Source organism: Peromyscus eremicus, chromosome 2 (assembly GCF_949786415.1).
Source record: "Peromyscus eremicus chromosome 2, PerEre_H2_v1, whole genome shotgun sequence".
NCBI classification, from domain to species: Eukaryota; Metazoa; Chordata; class Mammalia; order Rodentia; family Cricetidae; genus Peromyscus; species Peromyscus eremicus.
Genome location: NC_081417.1, coordinates 3,153,112 through 3,173,925, shown reverse-complemented (window position 1 = coordinate 3,173,925; position 20,814 = coordinate 3,153,112).

Below are 20,814 nucleotides of genomic sequence, written 5' to 3'. Positions count from 1 at the left end.
TTACGTTTAGTTTGGGAGATTTAATAAATATTACTTCCCTTGGAACTACAGTTCTCAGTTTAGGGGTCATAGTTGACACATTCATCAATTCATTTAGTCCATTCATCCATAAAAACAAAATACAATCTCAAATGTTGCAGGTCTCTTTTCTTTGAAATAATATAACAAAGTCATCATACTGTATCATAGACTTGAACAGAACTGACTTTTTCAGAAGCATGTACTCATCCATGAAGTTATTAAGAAGTGACATCCTTTAACTATTTTCAGAAAGGGAAGTCAGCAAATGGAGTACTTGGTGATGACTTCATGGAGTTATGACATCTGAGCAACTGAGTCATTAATTAGAAAGATACTGTGCAGCCTTTTGGCCTGCCATACTTTGGTTACCACATAGTTTCTCCTTTTAAGGTTGCTGTTTCAGGAAAGTAGGGGCTTCCATGAAAGTGAGTGCATACTTCCAGGTGGAGGTAGAACTGTTGGGAGTTCTTGGAACTGCCTTAACAGTGTGAATTCCCCATGGGCTATTATGCATTTAAGTTAGGAAAAAAGATTTTTTAAAAGAATATACAAAATAGCCAAAGAATGGCAAATAATAATTGTTAAAACTCCAAAGTTGGCATTTAATAAAAGTGGGGTTTTAAAGGCGTCTCCTTGTCATAGTGCATATGTAGGAAGAGAGGAACCCAGGTTGCAATGGGAGATTCCTGTTTGATTATGATGGGCTTCTAAAGAGGAGCTAAGTGGAACTGTAAGTGACCGACTCAGAGTGAGCATCCTGAGAGGCCCTGCTTCCCATTTGTATTTCACTGTGCTTCCACATCCTGGGCCTTTGCATGTCAAATCATATTCCTAAACTTATCTTTTCTCCGCACCCTCTGCACACTTCTCAAGCAGATCTCAGCTGTGCTGCCTCCGTTCTAGTCTCCAGGGAGGGAAGCCGCAGCAGATGGGGTTAGGGCAGAGGGCTGACGCATCTGACAGCAAACGGCTAGGCTGCTGAGTAGAAGCTGTGAGCATTAGGAAGCGCCTTCTCCCAGGAGACCCAACTAACCACTGAAGAAAGTTGAAAATGAGCCCTTTGAGGAATGCTATTAAAAGTAGTAAAAAATTGCAATTGTGCAGATGACGTGCTGCTGTGTGCTTATTCGGATGCTAATGAGTTTGACATTAGGGAACTCAGAGGCTTTACAGCTACTCCCTTATGTGATTCAGTTCTTTATTGGCAATCTTTGAGAAAATAAATGGAAAACGTATTGCTAATAAATACATAACACGATAGGGCATTAGACAGAAAGCCATTACTTTCAGGATTTAGAAAGAGCTTTGTTCACCAGTGTGACTGCTTCCAGAATCTTTTGTTTTAGGTTGGTGTGTGGCAAACAAAGGGCAGTAGGCAGGTGGAAAGCTCCAGAACTCTTTCTGAACAAGAGTGCAGCAGAACGAGTCAAAAACATTTATTTTTTAAGTTGCGATCAAATACAAAGTAAGAATTCCCAAGCTGTGGCACTCCTTTTCCATTCTTCTAGCCACAATTGCTGACTTGAGTTGAAAAAGCATCTGATTCGTGTCTGGTCAAAGCCTGCAGGGAACAGGCATCTGTGACTCAGAGGCCACTGCTTCAGTACACTGCACAAGGCAAACGGCAGCAACAGAAGTCTCCTGCAAGGAAGGTTGGTAGCTTGTCTCTTAAAACATCAAACTGCCGGCTGTGAACATTAACCATGGGCATGAGCACATGGTGTTAGTACAGCAGGGCCCGCTCTGATGCTGCATGCATTACACTGGAGTTCAGTGTTTTGTTTTTCCCCCCTACTCTGGAACCAAATAGAGGGGATACAGCCTTGTGCACGGTGACTTGACAGTAATGTAAACCAAAAGCAAGTTGTTTCCTTGAAAAGCCAGTTTCCACACTGGCCATGGGATTAATATCGTCTTTTGCTGGCCTCTTTCAGAACAGCTGCAAATAACAACAGGTTCATTCTATCTTTTACAGCATCATTGCTAGAGCTCATTGCAAATTGTGCTCCAACTTTTTCTTTTTGATGGCTAAGATTAATAATAATAATAATAGTCATAGTAATAGGACTGTGGATATAGCTCAGTAGTAAAGTGTTTGTCTACCATGCATAAGGTCCTCGCATCAGTCCTTAATGCCACAAAAAGAATCAAAAAATTATTAATAATAATACAATTTGCAGTATAACAATTTTATTGTTTGTAATGTGACCAACCAAATTATAGGCAAAAGGTGCCAACATGTCCTCTGTTGTTCACCTAAAGTTCACTTAAATAAGCATTTTTCTTGTCCAGCCTGATGATATGCTTTCTTTCTTTTACTTTTTTTCTCACTAGGATGAATTTCAAGATTTTCCACTAAATGAACAAAAATACTGGTATACAGATTATCTGAAGAAAGAGTGGTGTGGTCTCATTTTTATTATTAAAAAATGGATATATTGGAAGAAAAAAATGCAAACAAAGAAATTTTGTTTTTGGTTTTTGTTTTTTGAGACAGGGTTTCTCTGTGTACTTTTGGTTCCTGTCCTGGATCTCGCTCTGTAGACCAGGCTGGCCTCGAACTCACAGAGATTCGCCTGGCTCTGCCTCCCAAGTGCTGGGATTAAAGACGTGTGCCGCCACCACCTAGCTCAATCAAAGAATTTTTATAAGGGCTCTCTTGTCACCAGTGGTCACCTATATGGATTTGTCTTAAAATTCATTGTTGCCTCTGGATTTAGAATTGTGACTGTTTTCAGTATAACAGTCAACTCAGTATTTTAAACTACTGAGCAACTGACATCCTCTGGGGCTATAAACCTTTGCGTATCTAGTTATTTGTGTCTGCCTAAACAGAAAGATTCATGGTTAAAATAAATTCAAGAATCTAATATGAGTTCATTTGTATTAAAAAATTAGTTAGCTTAAAGATACTTTAAAAACACATTCTTAAAAGTATTCCAGATGACTTCCAGGGCTAGTTCCTACAAACACTGAAAAGTGAAAATTTGATTGTCCTTGGGAAAAGTCTATTTGAAATAATGTATGTCCTCCAAAGGAATTATTCTTTAAAATTTGCGTATTTTGTAGCCAGTGAATCTCAAAATATGAGCAAGGAAAAATGTGAAAAACCTTTTATGTGTTGCTTGCCTTAAGTTATGTTTAAATGGTGCATATTTTTAAAATACACAAAACTCCAAAAACAAAACTGGTGACGCCCTGACCCCTCCTCCCCACGTCACAAAGCTGTGACTCTGAGGCCATGGTGCAGCAACTAATAGAAATCTTTGGCATACATCTGTTACCTATGGGAATAATAGAGCTATTTGCTGCAGACATTGGCAAAAGGATGCAAGCATATGGCTTTGGTTTACATTCAGCATTGCCAGTTGTATAAAGTTTCTGGATCGACTCTACAACAGTGGCCACAACTCAAAACCAGAAAGACAATGTAAATTACATCTCCACTGCAACATTTTCCAAGCTTGTTTCAAGTCTAAGCTATTTCCTCTTGCTGCTGCATTTTTCAGGGACCCCGGAAAATTCCCTTTGGAAATTATTTCAACTGTGAGTAACACACACAAGTATGATCCTTGGATAGAGCTGTGGTCTAGAGAACTATACTTAATCTGATAACAGGCTGAAGCTGCTTCCTCCTTCAGGTTTTCTGTTTGTAGGGGGATTAAAAGTGGCTAAGGGAGACAAGGGGAGTCATAAATCTGAAGCAGACATGCCATTTAATCCCTCAGCCTTTTATACAGAATCAAAGACAATACAGAAATAGGCATGTACATATGGAGAAATAGAATCAAGAATAGCGTGCCTTAAATAAGTGAGAATTAGAAAAACACTTGTAAATATGTCACCATAGGAGGCTATAAGAAAATATTGTTTACATTTTTAAAAAGATTGACACCGAACATCCTTCTGTTCTTCCTTAGTAATCAATAAATGTATAAAAAGTTAGACAAATAGGAAAGTAAGAATGGAGGAAACAGACAAATATTCTAGCCCAGCATTTCTCACCACAAGTCAACATTCTCCTTTACTCAGTATCACAGCTCGTTTTTTCATAACTTTCCTTATATAAACTAGATATCTAGGCTGCCACTTTGGACTGACCCACAGCTATGTTTAGAACAAGCCATCATCATTAAAGGAAAGGACACTTAATATTGGGCTCTTTGTCCTCAAGCTAGTCAAATTTCATTCTGATAGACTGGCATCATCTAGTCATTTCATTTTTCTTGACTTTCAGGTCTGTTCCAGTTTTTTAGATTTCTCTTCATTATTTTCCTAAATTTCACTTCTGATAAGGAACTATCCTTTAGGGATTCACAGGATCTCAAGGTGAGGAAGCCGGGACTTTTCTGCATAGCTACTGAATAGCATCTCCATTTTTCCATGGATTTCTCAGGGTTGAAAGGATATCTTATGGGCTGGGGATATAGGTCACAAGAAAGGCACTTGCCTAGCAAATTCAAGGCCCTGAGTTCAATCCCTACTCTCGCTATAAATAAATAAATCAGAGAGGACATCTCATAAGAATAATACAATATAGTACATAATGTAATATAATAAAGTATTGCCATTTCAAACATGCCAGGGAAGAAGCACAGTGAGCCCTGGTTAAAAAGCTAAAAGAAATTAAAACACAGCTTGATTGATAATTTTTTTGCATAAATATGAGGACCTGAGTTCAATTTGCAATATCCATATAAAAAGCCAGGCATAGTGGTGTGCACTTGTAATTCCAGTACTGGACAGATGAAAGTTTCTGGAACTCATTAGTCTGCCAGTCTGCCTGGATCTGGGAGCCCCATATCACTGTCCCAAAACTAAGATGAATAGCTACTGAGGAATGACACCCAAGGTTCAGGCCTTTACATGGACTTATGTGCATGCACACCCACATACCCAGGTACACTCATCCATATACAATAACTTCTCCCCCCACAAACAAAGCACAGGAATAAAAACAAAAACTCTAGAAGAAGGGAAATGATTGAACATTGGATATATTAGAAGAATTTCTCAAATTGAAAGTCCCTATTTGAGGTAGATATCAATATAGTGTTAACTGTGTACAAGTTTTCAAAAATTACCTCAAAACCGAGTTATTACCATGACTTTCCCATGTGTTGTGAACCTGCCCTTCCCCTAAGAACTAGACTCGATGAATCTGCCTACTTTACTGTATAGGTCTTTGTTGAAGAAAAACCAAAATGCAAGTGAGATTGAGTTTGTAGGTTTTGTATGGTGTTCCTTAAATCCTGCCTTCTCAGAAGACTCTCTGGGACTTCCTTTCAACCCCCAAGTAGGTTTCAGATCTCTGCACTGGAGTGTTGAGGTAGGAATCTGTTTTTTTTTTTTTTTTGCCCTGGATATAATAAACTCCAGTCATAAAAGATGGTCAAGTACAATAGCTAGAAAATCATTCCTACATCTCTGTATAGGTCTGTAAATAAGTAAAGTCGCTAAATCGCATCTTTCAACAGTCAACTAAGTAGATTTCATTCTGTGGTTACTTTTCCTCTTCATTGTGTATCAGTTATTTCTACTCCTGATTCTTACATATCCTTTATGAAATGTTTATTGACTTTCTTCATTTTATAAATGTTTTTTCCATTTGCAGTTTGTTTTTACATCTGCTTGACTACCCAGAACAATGTACCAGGAAGCCTTTTGCAAAAATTTTCCCATGTTACTTTATTGTAAGCTAGATTCTGAACAAGAACTATCTTTTTTTCTGCTGTAATATTGTACATGGTACATGTAAACTACACGTTACATTGAACTCTTCCCAGTTTGTTGAAACAGGGTCTCACTGTGTATCCATGCTGACCTGGAACTTGCTATGTAAACCAGGCTAGCTGGCTTCAAACGCACAAGATCCACCTGACTCTGCCTCCCATGTGCTGAGATTAAAGGTGTGTGCCACCATGTCTACCAAATTCATCTTAATACAGTTTCAAATCAAGAAAAATAGCAATGGTACATTAGAATTCCTTGTAAGTATCTCAGAAATATCTTCTATTTTTTTTCTGCGTAAACAATGAAGTGGACTATACAAAGCTATATAAAAGCCACAGGACATGTTTTTACATTAAATTTCTGTTTTGAAAAAAATCATAACTTTTACAATGTTAACTAAAATCATTTCAATAACATTTTGATGCCTAAACAGAAAGATAACCAAATATCACTTTCCAGCAAGGGGAAAAACAGTTTCTAAGAACTGTAATTTTCAAGATTGCATTACATGTTACTTAGGTCATTTTTCCTGACTCATGTAACAATTGGGTGCCTCCTTTATAATTCAGGAGGAATTTGACAGGATGGTAACCTCTCCTACCCCAAGTTTTCAGACGTACACAGCACAGTGGTCTCTGCACCTTGAACGGTGTGACTGGAGAAAGGCACCCACTTTAGTACACGGTTTGACTCTAGAAAAACTCCCCATGTTCCCTTGAAGTTTATTAAGGCCCCTGGTAGTTATCCAAATGAAGAACATTTAGAAGGTCCTGATCTCAGGTATAAAGTTCTAGAGAGCAAATACCTACTGTGGTGTGTGTGTGTGTGTGTGTGTGTGTGTGTGTGTGTGTGTGTGTGTGTCTGTCTGTCTGTCTGTGTGTGTGTGTGTATCTGTGTGTGTTCATACTGCTTTCTGCTAATGAGTTGTGCCATGGTCTAATAAGATCTGGTTTTGAATTAGAATGAAAGAAGAGAGAAAGACATCTCACAAATGTTGAAACTCCCCACAAAAAGAAATGCTTACATATTTTAAGTTTCTGATATTACTACTCCCCACACAGCAGACACTGAACTTACCACTGCTCTTGAGGGTGAAGGAGAGAAGTACAATGAGGCAGACAGCCTATAAATTATAGCCTTGTTCCATTGCATGCCTATGATGGGCCCACAAGTTCAACTTCAAAGCTAACTAACACTTAGATGTGAGGTATATGTTACACCAAAAAAAAAAAAAAAAAAGAAAGAAAGAAAGATAGTTCAACAAAATACAGTTATGAGATAAGCTTTTAAGACTGGTCAAGGAGTGTTTATGTATTCTCTCCAGTGGCAGTGGTAAGAAGGTGGGTATGTAAAGTAACTACAAGACCCAGACCCATAGCTGGTTCCTCAAAGCTCCTATAAAGAAGATTGAATTTTAGTTTGTTTCTGCAACTTTTGTGTATGCCTTCTGGAACTCTTGGCAGTCTGTGTTCCAGTTTTGGTAAAGGAATTCATGGAATTCAACCATTCCTTGTGTTGGGGGCATTTTTTAGAGTGGTCAGGGAAGGTTAATAGCACCTGTGTTGCCAAATAATAGACTTGCATTATGTGAATGCTTACCCATGGGAATAGTGTCCTCAGAAATATGTGATGTGTTTCATCACTTTAACCCTCACATGCTACTGATCTCTCTTAATCTAGTTATTTGTGTAGCACACAGAGCTACGTTTGCATGAGCTGAGCCACTTTATATGCAGCAGAGATCCTCCAGGGAGGAGGCGGATTTCACAAAGCAGTACGTGCCGTCCTGAGTAAACCAAGCCCTTTTAATCCTAGGCATCTGTCATAAACTCATATGGTTTCAAAAGAAAGAAAACCAACAGGAAAAAAAATCACCTCTGTTTTATTGTTGTTTTCTCTTATTGTGTACTTTTAAAATATTTATAACAATGAACCATTTTATTTAGACTAAAGTGGCTGCTGTTCAGCCAAAGCCGTGAACACTTTTTGTTTGCTAATTTAAAAAGCAGTTCAATGATTGGTTTATTATTATGAAGCAATGACAAAAGAGTTCTGGTGGGTTTAATAGTTTTAGCTTACGAGAGCTGTTGTTAATTTCATCTGTAGTATTGCAGGTGAAAAAATGCACAATGGATAAATAGTCTATATTGGTTTAACTGAACATAATATATAGTGTGTTCTGGAGTTGTTTGTCTCAATAGACTATAGTAATCAAAAGTAATGAACCTATTATGTGCAGGACCTTGGAGAGCGTCGAATGGCAGTAAAAGTGTGGCACATAAAAGGTTTATTAAAGGAAATTAAAGTCCATCATTGCCACACCTGCTCCCCTATTATAAGTCCATGGCAGGTCAGTGCCTTCAATCACAACCTAGCCTCTGAGAGTGGAGCCTAGCTCCCATTACCATGGCAGTCACATTGCCACTGCTCACGTCAGGAATTAAGGATGGGAGCCACAGAGCATTCCTGCTGCCCATCTCTTCTTTTCCACAAGCAAAATACCTTATTTATATTAAGAATTCTAAAAATTTGCAGGAGTGAATTAAACTAAGAGGTTATTAGTGAATTCTAGCTAAATGAATAGATGTCATAGGGTCAGAGTATATCAAAACAGAAGGCTTTGAAAGCCTTTGTGTCCCTTTGATTATTTATTTGATTACATTTGAAATATTCAGTAATGATGGGAATTTGATACTTCCACACACCTCACTTGGATTTTACATTTCTTCTGCATTTGAGTGATCTCATGGCTGTAGTTTTTCCAGAATTCGGAGACTAAATGTAGTTCACTGTTGATAGTTATAATTCCCAATGGTATTTTGGAAGGGCACTACAAGAATTTGCCTTAGGTTACATTTTTACATAGGCAATTGTTTTTCCTAACTTAGAAAAGCTATAATCAGAAAGTATCTAGAAGACTGAAAATATTTGAAATTAGTATATCAGTCTGAAACTTTTATCTTTATGTTTGGAGTTCTCACTTCACAAGCATGGCTGATGAGACAACCCTTTTTCAGTCGTTGGAACTCTATAAGCATGCAAATCACTAGCAAACACTTATGGCCAAGGCCATCTGCCCTCTTCTGTTATTATCTCTGGTTTCCAACATCTGTAGATGTGTCTCTAAAATCAGTGGTACTTGAGAAAAGTCAGCCAGATCCCATAGAACCAGAAGGAAATCCAGAAACATGGAAGGCTATACTCTGCTCTTCATAATGACCTTCAGCATTTCTAATTATGTGTTTTCACAGTCTGGTCAATATCAAAGTAATGATCTCAGTATTATGTGTTCATATTACAGATGGATACAGAGGTTGAAGATAGAACATTGCATATTCTCTCAAAAGGAACTGAAGGTGAGTTAGTGAGCAGCCTCCCTGACACTGTGCCTACAACACAACAAAAAATGGTAGTGCCTATGCTTGTACCTTGCATGTAGTAAGAGTAAGTGAGGAATGCTTCACAGAAACCTTTGGGTAGCAAGAATGATGATCTCTAGTGACTGGAACAAAAACTGGATAATTAATTGCCAAAATGATTTTTATTTTTATGCTGTCTGGCTTAGTAGTCTCAATCTCTACTTAGTTCAAGTGAAATGATAACATTTGTTTTTTGACTGTTCCTGCTGGGAGTTCCAGGCAGCTCCAGAAAGTAATGTTTGGAAGATTCAACTTGTTGGCTACCCCTCTTTTTTTGTAACCAACAGATGGTAATGTAATATTGAAATATAAACAGGCCCTTGATGATCTAAACAGCTGGAAAACAGGATTGACTGGCAATTACACCCCTCAAGGAAAATAACTTTTATTATAATTAGCTATATTTTTGTGACCCTGAATTCTAAGTGGAAAACTAGTTTCACATGATCTGAAAACCTTCTGGTGAGCTGACCTTCAACTCCCTTCTAGTGTTCACGCGGTTGGGGGAGAGCTGAGCCACTGCAACCCTACCTTCCTGGGAAGGTTTGGGATTTACAGTTGAAAGAGACTAATCAAATGCAATGTATTTGTTAGCTATGTGTTTACATATGTAGTCAACATAGTTAAATTTCTATTTAACTGAAATCCAGAGTATCAACATTTTTCATTCAGTCAAGGATAAAATTTTTAGTTAAAATGTGTGCAGTTGTTGTCATTGACCAGTGCATCCCAAATGCCAAGTAATTCAGTGTGTAGCATGGACTTTTATCACTGAAACAGAACTTTTACCCTGTATTATTATTTAGTTTTAGTTTAAATGACTTTTGAAGTAATCCTATCCTGTATCTTTAAATTTAACATAATAAGTTTCTAGGGCTTTCAATTTTTGTGCAACAGACTTCTCAATGGGATATATGCTTAAGAAAAAGGGTCTATTTCATTAATTAGAATAAACTCAAGCTTGCTCTAAATAGCACGATTCTAGAGATTAAACTTTGTATCTGTTATTTTCATGTTTCAAAGCATACCACTAAACCACACTTTCAAGATGTGGGTCTTTCAATTTGCAATTATTTTTGGTCTTTATTTTTATTTTATTTGATTTTATTTTTTGGCAAGTGCCACACAGCCTTAAATAGGGCCAACATGTTCTTTTAGAAGTGAACTACTGTTTCTTGTGAAGCATGACTAATTTTGAAAACCACCTGTTGTCTCCCTCCATATGCTGCTTATCCTTGTGTAGGCAGGTATTTACCAACATGAATTCCTTTATTTCCCAGCATTTCAGGCAGAAAGTCAAAGCTCTTTGAATAAGTCCCTTATTTTGAAAGGCTGTTGATACTAACAATGCTAAAGCTTGTTCCTGTCTCCTGTATGTAGGAACTGTTTGGGATCAACTTAAGGTACTGACTAGTGAAGCTTGTAGGTCTCTCTGAAAACTTGCTTACTGTCATTAAATATGAATACACAGGACTGTGTAGCACATAGGTAGATGCTTGCATAGAATCCACAACCCACTATATCTATTCCCAGAACCACAAAAATAAATAAATAAAAGCAGTAATCTTGGAATTCTTTTGAATAGTTTCTCATTAAAAATAAAGTCAAGTTTTTCTTGTTTCTGATTTTTTTCAAAATCTAACTTCTAACTTCAGGTCATTGAAAAGTCTAATCAACAAGAAGCCAAGGCCACTCAGTGTACCAAACCTAGATTGAGTCTGTTCTGGGGCTGTGTTGTCTGCCCTCTTAGTTCCAAAACAACCAGAGTGAAAGAACCCGTTCCATTTAGTGAGAAGCCAGGTGCTGTCTGTCCTAGTTAGTCACTAGTGTTATCTCTAGGTAGGGGGAAAGTTTCAATCATACAGTTTTAAAAATAAACTCAATTGAGACTCTTTCTTTTCTTTTCCTATCTTCCTTCCTTCTCTCCCTCCCTCCCTCCCTCCCTCCCTCCTTCCCTCCCTCCCTCCCTCCCTCCCTCCCTCCCTCCCTCCTTCCTTCCTTCTTTCCTTTCTTTCTTTTCTTCCTTCTTTCTTTCTTTCACTTTTTTTTGTGAACAGTACCAATGGATTCTCTGATCCAAGAGCTCAGGTAAGATATCACCTTCATGACTCTTTCAAATACTGATTGGTTTAGAATGAATTGTCTTTCTCCAGCTTCCTTGATTTAAAATGAGGACTAAGCCAAAGAGTAACTTCACTTTGGCTCCTTTTAACCTTTGGGGAAGCAGAGAAGGGCAGCAGCTGTGCTGATAATGGGGCTGAAAATATTTGATCTAATATTCTAAAATATTAAAAAACCTTTTTGTATAATGTCAGTAATTATCTGCTTTTCTTCATTGGCCACTTCTTTTCCATATACCTGTATACCATGTGAGGCTGGATTTTGCACTGATGGTCCGTGAGCATGATGAATGAATTGCCTAGATTCTAAGTTATCCAGTTTTTGTTTTAAATAATTAGATAATTCCATCACCCAGCTACTTCCAAATTTTAACCTACACAGTAGAAAATAATGTGACAATTTTAAAGCAGGTCCTTCAATTTCTGTTTTAGGTATTGTACCTTGGACAGTGTTTTTGAAATGCTACCTTACTGAGTGATGCAGAAATTCATTGGGGTTTCAGTCACAGAATTATTGTCAAAGTATAAACTTTAAAAGTAAAGTACAAAGAGAAAAGAAAGGACTATCAGTGGGGGAAAAACACAGGCTGAAGACACTTGCTTTGAGAAACACAATTGCTCTTGCAGACCCAGTAAGCCCCCACTCCTATTGACTTGACTTTCTGAACTCAGAAACCTGTTTGTATTCTCAGGGCAATGCTTGACAAAGAAGGAGTGTTACAGTGTCTGACTTATTTGCACTGCAAAGGGACATACTAACAGGTTACACAGCTTATTCCAGGCACTGTGCTTGGTGATTTCCTAAAAACATAGGCTCTGAGTTACTTCCTCTTTTATGTGATTGAATTTGTCCCAGCATCAATTTATTTGCTTATTTAGATTTCTGGTGTACTTCTTTATGAAAAATTGCTAGCAGGAAATCTATAGGTTTGCCCGGGTTAATGATGCCATCATTAAAAATTTAAAATTTTAAACTAGAGCAATAAAAGCAGGATATATGCATATACACTTGGGCCAGATTACAGTATGGAACTGATCATATGTAAAGCATGAAATTGCTTGGCTCATTTAAAATTTTGCCTTTTAAACCTTCTCTCATTTAAAATTCCTGTGTTGGGAGGCTGCCATTTAAATGATCAAGCGGGGAGAAAGCCTGCAATGTTTGTGGTACCATCTTCTGTGACCACATGGATGCCTTACCTATGGCAGTAACCACAATATTTTTAGGGACCCAAGCCAGTCACAGAAAAGAAAGGGACATTTTAAGCAATAGATCTTAAAAGGACTTTAAAATGAGAGAAATCTGAAGCAATAATATGCATGCCATGATCTAGATGCAGTGTCTACTCAGATGAAGATGCAGGTGGAATTAAAGAAAGAAGCAAAACGTGGGAAATGTGTTATGTTACGTTGTGGAAAATTACTTTTTAAGTATGCTATTAGCATTAATGACTAAAGTAAAAATAGTATTTGTTGAGGTCTTATATACCAAATTCTGTTAATTTTATCATCCAAATACTTCATTTAATCCTCACAGTAGCCTTTTAAAGTAGAAAACATATGAAACAGTTTTCAGAAAAATAATGAAAACCAACAGCTTCTGGAAATATCCTATGGGTGCACAGCTAGTAAATCATCCAAACTCTTGGCTCACGGGTCTGTTTCTCTTCTGGGCTGTACTTTCTCTCACCCACTACCAATCCAGTGTAGGGTGGAAATCACAGGGGTACTGTCCCATGGCCTGGAACCTCAAGAGGCTCAATCTCATAGTGCCACAAACTTGGACAAAGTCTAATTCTGGACAAAGAATTCCTTGTCTTCTAATTCTGTAAAAAAATTACTCATATCAAATATTCCATTTTACCTAATCTGTTAACAGAGTAACTCAGAAAGAGAATAACTGTGGCTAGGGAAATTCACACATTTTCAAGCCTTTTTAATGAGACCAGTTGTACAAAGTAGTTTCTTAAATTTTGTAGTAGTTTGTGCTCAGCAGGATGACCATGCTTAAGCTTTCTTGATCCTAAACTGTTTCTTACAGTTTAAATTTACCCAGACATAGACCCTATCTGCCATTCTACATATATCTGATGAAAGAAGGTAAAGTAATGTTTATATGAAAATGTATTGCTGGTGCCCTTTTAGTTTTTTGTGTCCAGTTCCCCATACTCACTTCTAACTGAACCCACAGGTCTTCTGCAATTGAGCATCACAGCCATGTGACTGAATTCTAAGTTTCACTGAGAAATGTGGAATGCCTTCTCTAGCCTAGAAGTTATGATGGTAGAGAATGCTGGTAACTGTGTATAGTTCTCTTTAAAATGAACTGGCATGTTACTGCTTTCAGAGTGACTACTTACAAAAAAATACTAATATAAATGAAGCCAATTCCAATATAGTATATATTGTTCATGGCACTAATAAAATTGATACTGACATTCTCATCTTCTTATTATTCTGTATGTCAGCTACTATCATCACCATTAAAAAAGCAATTTATAACCACAGGCCTACCTTTAATCATCACCCTTATTAGCATTTCCAGTTTTCCTCCAACACATTCATGGTACAGATGGTATAGAGAAAGTTGTGCTGTCTTCCTCAGTCACAACCAAGAGAGCATTATCTCTGCTCTCTTCTTACTACCATTTCCCTTAATCTAGACCTCACTAATATCTCTAGAGACCAGGACTGTTGCAGAATTCCACTACCACAGGCTGTATTCAGTTGGACCTTGAGGGTTCATTTGCAGTTTACTAGGATATTTTTCAGATCATGGTTAAATTTCCTGCTTCTAACCAAAGGAAGAATGTGTTTCGATATTTATCCTCTTAGTCCTTCTTCTGCATCCATGCAGTGTTGGTACAGTGGAGTCAAAACGGACAGCGTGGTAAACCTGTGGGGTCAGGTCACAGCATCTCCAGTAGGGATGTGAGCAGAAGATGTGAGCACAGCACAAGCCATTTCACAGCAGATATAAAATGTAGACTTTCAGATTTTTATTTTAAGGATTCCCCAAATTTTTTATTTCAATCACACTCCCATACTTCCTTCTAAGAAAACTCTACTCCCCAAGTTGTTTCCTCTTTTATTATTATAAACACTCTTTGCAGGGAAATGGGTGAAAATGGAGGTAATGATGTTTGTACTTTTTGTTTATTTTTGAGATTGTAATTTTAATGGTGAACAGTGCTGCAATAAACACTGAGTGCAAGTATGTCTGTGAAATAAAAACAGAATACTCTTTGCATCTCACTTCTGTTACAGGTTATGGCTAACAGAATTCTCCCTTTTGTCTTTTACTGCATGGGATTTATGCTTATTCTTACAGCCTAGGACTCACAGAATCTCATCTTTGTAGTGTCCCATGACATCCTAGACAGACTAATATTTTCTTCCTCTGTTCCAAAGCTTTTCTACTTCTCTCTTTTAAAGCACCACCTACTTTGACTCATGGCCCTTTTGTTATGTATTTTTCAATTTGTCTACTCGTTCAAAAGGAAGCAGGTTCTAGGCCTTCAAATGTGCAGGTGGATTGGAAAGACGAAAGAGAGGGAACAAGCTGAATGAAAGTCTTATCGACTTTGTATAATTCTGTCTTTTATATAACAACTACTTCTTTAAGTACTGGGAATTTCTTCATTCTTTGTTTCCTCATGTTATTTTACAAATAAAATACTCTTACATCATTAATCTCTATTTGTCTTTAAAATAAATCATGTTAGAGGTTTATTGAAAAAAATTCTATTTAGCCTTTTACTTTTTACAACTGTCTTCAAAGTGTCAACATGAATGGGGGAAATCACACAAGACCCAGCTCATAGATGAAGAGCTACATTCAGTTAATAGTTGCTGAGAGGGAGAATCATTCTTCTCTGAGGATAAACTCCCTAATAGGCTATCCAGTTCCAAGAGGTCAACTAACTCACTCACTCTCTCTCTCTCTCTCTCTCTCTCTCTCTCTCTCTCTCTCTCTCTCTCTCTCTCTCTCTCTCTCTCTGTGTGTGTGTGTGTGTGTGTGTGTGTGTGTGTGTGTGTGAGAGAGAGAGAGAGAGAGAGAGAGAGAGAGAGAGAGAGAGACACTAAATGAACTCAGCTTGCTGTACCTTTCTCTCTTTCTCACACAAATATACACATATATGTATAAAATAATTTAAAAAGAGGTCATGAATTTGAGAGGGTGTGGGGCATGGAAGGATTTGGAGAGGGGAAAGGGGGTAGAATTGATATAACTATAGTATTCATGTATGAGATTCTCAAAAAAAATTAAATTTAAAAAAGTACCTGCCATACTTCTTCCAAATTCGTAGAGTCTTTCCACTGTCCTGTACTTTCACTTATTTTTAAAGAAAAATTTATTAAATTGTGGTAAGGACAGTTACCATCTTAACCTAGTCATGTCATGCCTCCTTTAAATTCATGACTGCTTAGACAACAAGGTTTCACCAGCCTTTCAATTACAAGCCAGGAAGTGTATATCTGTCTCTAATTTGTTTTTATACTATCAATAACAAATTCCATCTATATAGTGATGTATCGAAGTGTCAAATATAAAAGTGAGGTGCTTTCATTTTTGTCAATACCTACTGTGGTCTGATTTGGTCATTTCCAGTCAAGAAGAGAAGACTAAATGGACAGAAATAAGAACCACCAGTTCTGAGCGAAGGAGTCTGAGGACAGGTGTCTCGTGCACAAGCCAATATTCCGCCCAAACCTGTGAGCACGTGGAAGTCAAAGGCTCAGGCAGGCAGATGCTGTGGAGCATAGGGACAGAACCCCATTGAGGATTAGCTTCTGTTACTGTCCTCACAGTGAATCCGAAGAGTAAACAAACTCTTACCTGCCAAAGACTCACTGAGGGATGCTTCTTAAAGGTGGGATTCGAAAGGCACCTCCAGCAATCATGCACAATCAAGTGCAGCCTGAGCCTCTGAACCTTTCTGATGTGGGAAACCACAGAGCCAACTGTTCATCCAACTGTTCTTCCAGGTTGATCTGTAAGAACAACTAACTGAGCCTTGCAGATTCCTCCTAGTGTCTATGATAGTAGCTACAGAGCTCCCCCCACCCTCACCAAGGGCCCTGAGCCCTTCTTGCATGAGGATGCCACAACATAGCCAGGGGTCCTTATGCAGGTGGGTCACTGAGCTTAAAGTAAGAGCTAGAAGGCCACTTTTCTATGGCCCCTTTCAAAAACACATGTTCTTCCAGCATGGCAGGTACCTTGATTTTCTTCTACCACTTATGGCTAGCTTTTCTTTGATTTTCTAATCTCATGACACTGGGCTCCTCAAGGTATATCTTTGTTTCTCTATAACTGTGATTCTCTGATGATCTCCTTTGGGCTTTAAGTACATTAGCATGAAAATAAATCTACATTTTCAGCTCTCCCTACTTCCTTGAACTTCAGATGCAGAGCAGCTTCTGGGTAGATGAGTAGACCAAGGATGCAAACACTGTAATCTCATGATCACTATTTTGCCATTCAAGAATCCTTATAAACAGTGATTTACAGAATAGCTTTCAGAAGTCTACCCAGTGAGTGTGTAAGTCAGAGGATAAAATGAGACTTAGGAGTCCCCCCACCCCCCAGGCTTATAGTGCTACCTGTGTCTCAGGAACTTAGAGCATGCCTCTGTACAACCTGCTCACTGGATTCTGAGCACTGTGAAGTGGGTGCTGCTACCCACACTAGACAAATAAGCATCAGTGCAGAACTTTGTGGGGCACTAGCTGCAGTATTCTTTTGGGTCTCTTAGTCCCATGGTTTTAATACTGTGTCTATTTAGCAAAATAATAGTAGTAAGTTCTTGCCTAGAGTCTATGACCTATCTAGTCACAGGCTCTTGACCTTTGCTTCTCTAACAGAATACTGCAAACTTGAGCAAATTATAAATGCATTTATTTGGTGCATAAGGAAAATCAAAATCTAGGGGTTACAAAGGTACAGTAAGAGCACTGTACTCTATCATCCTTGGGCAGAGGTATCACATGCCAAGAAGGATAAAAGGAGCACAAAATTATCTTTATAATTCTCCTATTCCTGGGATGTTGTCCTTACTATACCTGTGGTGACAGAGTCCCTAGGTTCTAATTACCCCTTAAAGGCCCCAGTTTTCCATACTTTGCAAGGATAGTTCACTTTTTATATGAATCTTGGAGTAAACTTGAAACCATAGCAGGGAAGAATGGTTGTATAATGATCTGAATAAAAATAAACTGGAAAAAGGTCATATTGTGGAATATTAAGCAAGAATAGTTAGTGGCAAAATGGTTCCTACTACTGCCACTGAGGAATAGAAATATCAAAGTACACCCTGAGAATTAAGGGCAAGGAAGCAGATGAAGAATCAACATAACCTGTATTGGGTCCCCAGAAAAGGAAGGAGGTAGCTCATGTGTGGGGTTTGAAGGCAAATCTAGACACCCAAAAGTGCTACAATGGCAGCAAACAACATGTACACACACCATGTGTTGACATCATTTTTGTTGGAGTCCTTCTAAATCAGAGACAGTATTATTTCTTTTAGCTCATTTGTTATTTACTTACTTATTTTGGTTTTTCTAGATAGTCTTACTCTGTAGCCCAGAATGGCCTGAAATTCCCTATATAGTCCAGACTACTAGTCTCAAACTTGAGGCAATTCCCCTGCCAAACCTCAAAAGTGCAACGACTATAGGAACAATTTATAAAACTGGGTTTAGAGACAACCTCTAGAAGCAAGTTGTTTCTAGTTCAGTAGGATACTTCACTGCTAAAGTATTTCACAGCTTGGTGCATATGCATGTGTTCACAGACTCACAATTCTATCTGCATAGTTATAACAGTGTATCAGAGGATGTGACCTCTACTGACAGAGCACTCACCTGTTTCAACACACATTCCTCCTTTGAAAGTCCACTCAGGTGTGATGGAGAATTCTGCCAAATGACTTAAAATGTGCATTGGTGAAGATGAACACAAATGGGAGCATTACAATTGAGAAACTTCCCTTTAAAAAGACCTTGTGCATGTCTCTAGGTTCCAAGGTTTTTTTTTTTTAATACAGGAATAGTGACAAAAACAAAAGACAAATTTGTGGACCAAATCTTTACATTCAGATAAATGTCAACAAATAAATTGATATTTTTGTTGCAGGTGTGAAGTAGCCCCATGGTCCTGAAAAAGTACTTTGTCTAAGTTTCTAAATTTCACTAGTGGAAGAAGTTCTGCCTTTAGGGGTGCAATTTTCTGGTTTATTTTCCATCCCTGGGTTGCTGTGACATTGTTTCTGTGAGCCGTTGACTTACTGTGTCACATACATGTGTGTGCCCACTGGCCAAGTCATCCCTTCTTTTCCTTCCACCTCACATTTATATCCTTGCTCCTTTGCATTCTCATTCCTTCTCCACATTTGTGGTCTTGGTGTCCACTCTAGAGAGCAGAAGGAGATGTGACTTTACTCTGACCACTGCTGATTATAATGCTTCTTTCTATAGGAACTCCATTGGGTTTGAGTGTTTCTGGAGGTACCTCTTCTTTACAAAGCAGAAGTCAACAACTGGTGAGCTGTTTAGAACATGTTGACTTTTTCTTTGTGAAGTAGGATCATCTTAATAGTAATTGAGTACTTGCCTCCCAGACACACAGGAATCTGTAACATGATTTTTAATGATGTAAATATTTAAAAATAATATTTTATTAATTCTTTCAGAATTTCGTACAATTTATTTTACCTCACTCACCCCCAACTCCTACTGATCTGTCCAACTTTGTGTTCTGTTCTATTTCATTTTATTTTGTTTTACTCCATCAGATTCCATTGGTGCTTCCCAAATACTCTTGAATATAGGGCCTGACATGGTCAGTCTACCCAGTGAGGTCACACCCTTAAAGAAAACTGATTCTCCTTATCCTAGCAACTATCAAATGCCAATATCTCTACAATTAAGAGTGAAACATATCTATTTACCTCTGCACCTTCATACTGGGATTTTTGTCTCAATTGGGTTTGCACAAGATTTATGTATTCTGTCATAATCATGAGTTCATATGTGTGTCTGTCTTGTTGTATCTGTAAAACATGGTTTCTTTGTTGTAATCCATCATCTCTGGCTCTTACATTCTTTCTACCCCGTCTACCAATAATCCCTGAGCCTTGAAATAAAGGGTTTGCTATAGAGGTCCTATTTAGGGCTAAGCACTCCATAGTCTCTTATTCTCTGTAGGTTCAATAGTTGTGAGTATCTATGTTATATACTGTCTACTGCAGGAAGAAGTTTCTCTGATGAGGGTTGAAAGATGCATTAATCTATGAGTCACCAGGAGTGGTTTTAATACTGTGTCTATTTAGCAAAATAATAGTAGTAAGTTCTTCCCTAGAGTCTATGACCTATTTAGTCACAGGCTCTTGACCTTTCATGGTGTGAGATGTGGAGCAGGACTTAAACCCAATCAGAATATAGTTAGTTACTCTCATAACATTTGTGCCACTGTTGCACCAGCGGGCACATCTTACAGGACAATTGTTATTGTAGCTCACAGGGTTCCCAGCTGTGTAAGATTTGCGATTACTTTTCTCTTCTTGTAGGGTGCAGAGCACCTTTCAGCACCATGAAAGCTAATTAGTTATATGTGAAGCTTCTAGGTCAATACCAACTCATTTCTTTTCTGTTTTATGGACTTAAGTATATGGTGTCTTCGGCAACAAGGTCTTACTGTGAAGTTCTGGAGGGTAAGCAAACTAAAGCAATGGTTTGGGGAGGCCTATGACTTGGGTGTTTTAAGAAAAATCTCTATTGTGATTGTTACACAAATAATTCAATGTTTCTAAAACACACAGAGGCTTATATTAATTACAATCTGCATGGCCTATGGCTCAGGCTTCTTGCTAACTAGCTCTTTCAACTTAAATTAACCCATTTCTATTAATCTATATGTTGCCATGTGGCTGTGGCATTGCCAGTCTGCTGGCATCTTGTTGCTCCTTGGGTGGTGGGCTGGTGTCTCTCCTCACTTCACCCTTCTTTACCTCCATCTTTAGTCTGAATGTACCACCTAACCTTATTTTGCCTCACTGTTGGCCAAACAGCTTTATTTATCAACCAATGAGAGAAACACATATTCACAGCATACAGAAAGACATCCCACAGCAGAAAATTATCTATTATCTGGCCCTGTGGAAAGAAAAAAATTTGATACCATCAAATAACCTTGCCAATAATCTCAGTGTTCCATGACAGCACACTAGCCATTGATAAATAGCTGCAAGTTATAATATGCTGAATTTATGGCATAGGTAATGGGAAAAGCTGGAATTACAGGTTTATTGCTGGATACATGCTAGCCTAACAGCATCTGTAAACTTGATCATGCTTACAAACTTTCTAAGATAAATTCCAGAAAATCAGCTCAGGAATTCTAGGGATTATCCTGGCACAATGAACCACAGCTCAGCATCCATCAAGGTAGAAGAGTGAATTTGTCATTCTGAGTGACTCATCGATACTTTTAGGAATTATTAGGTTTCAAATGCATTTAG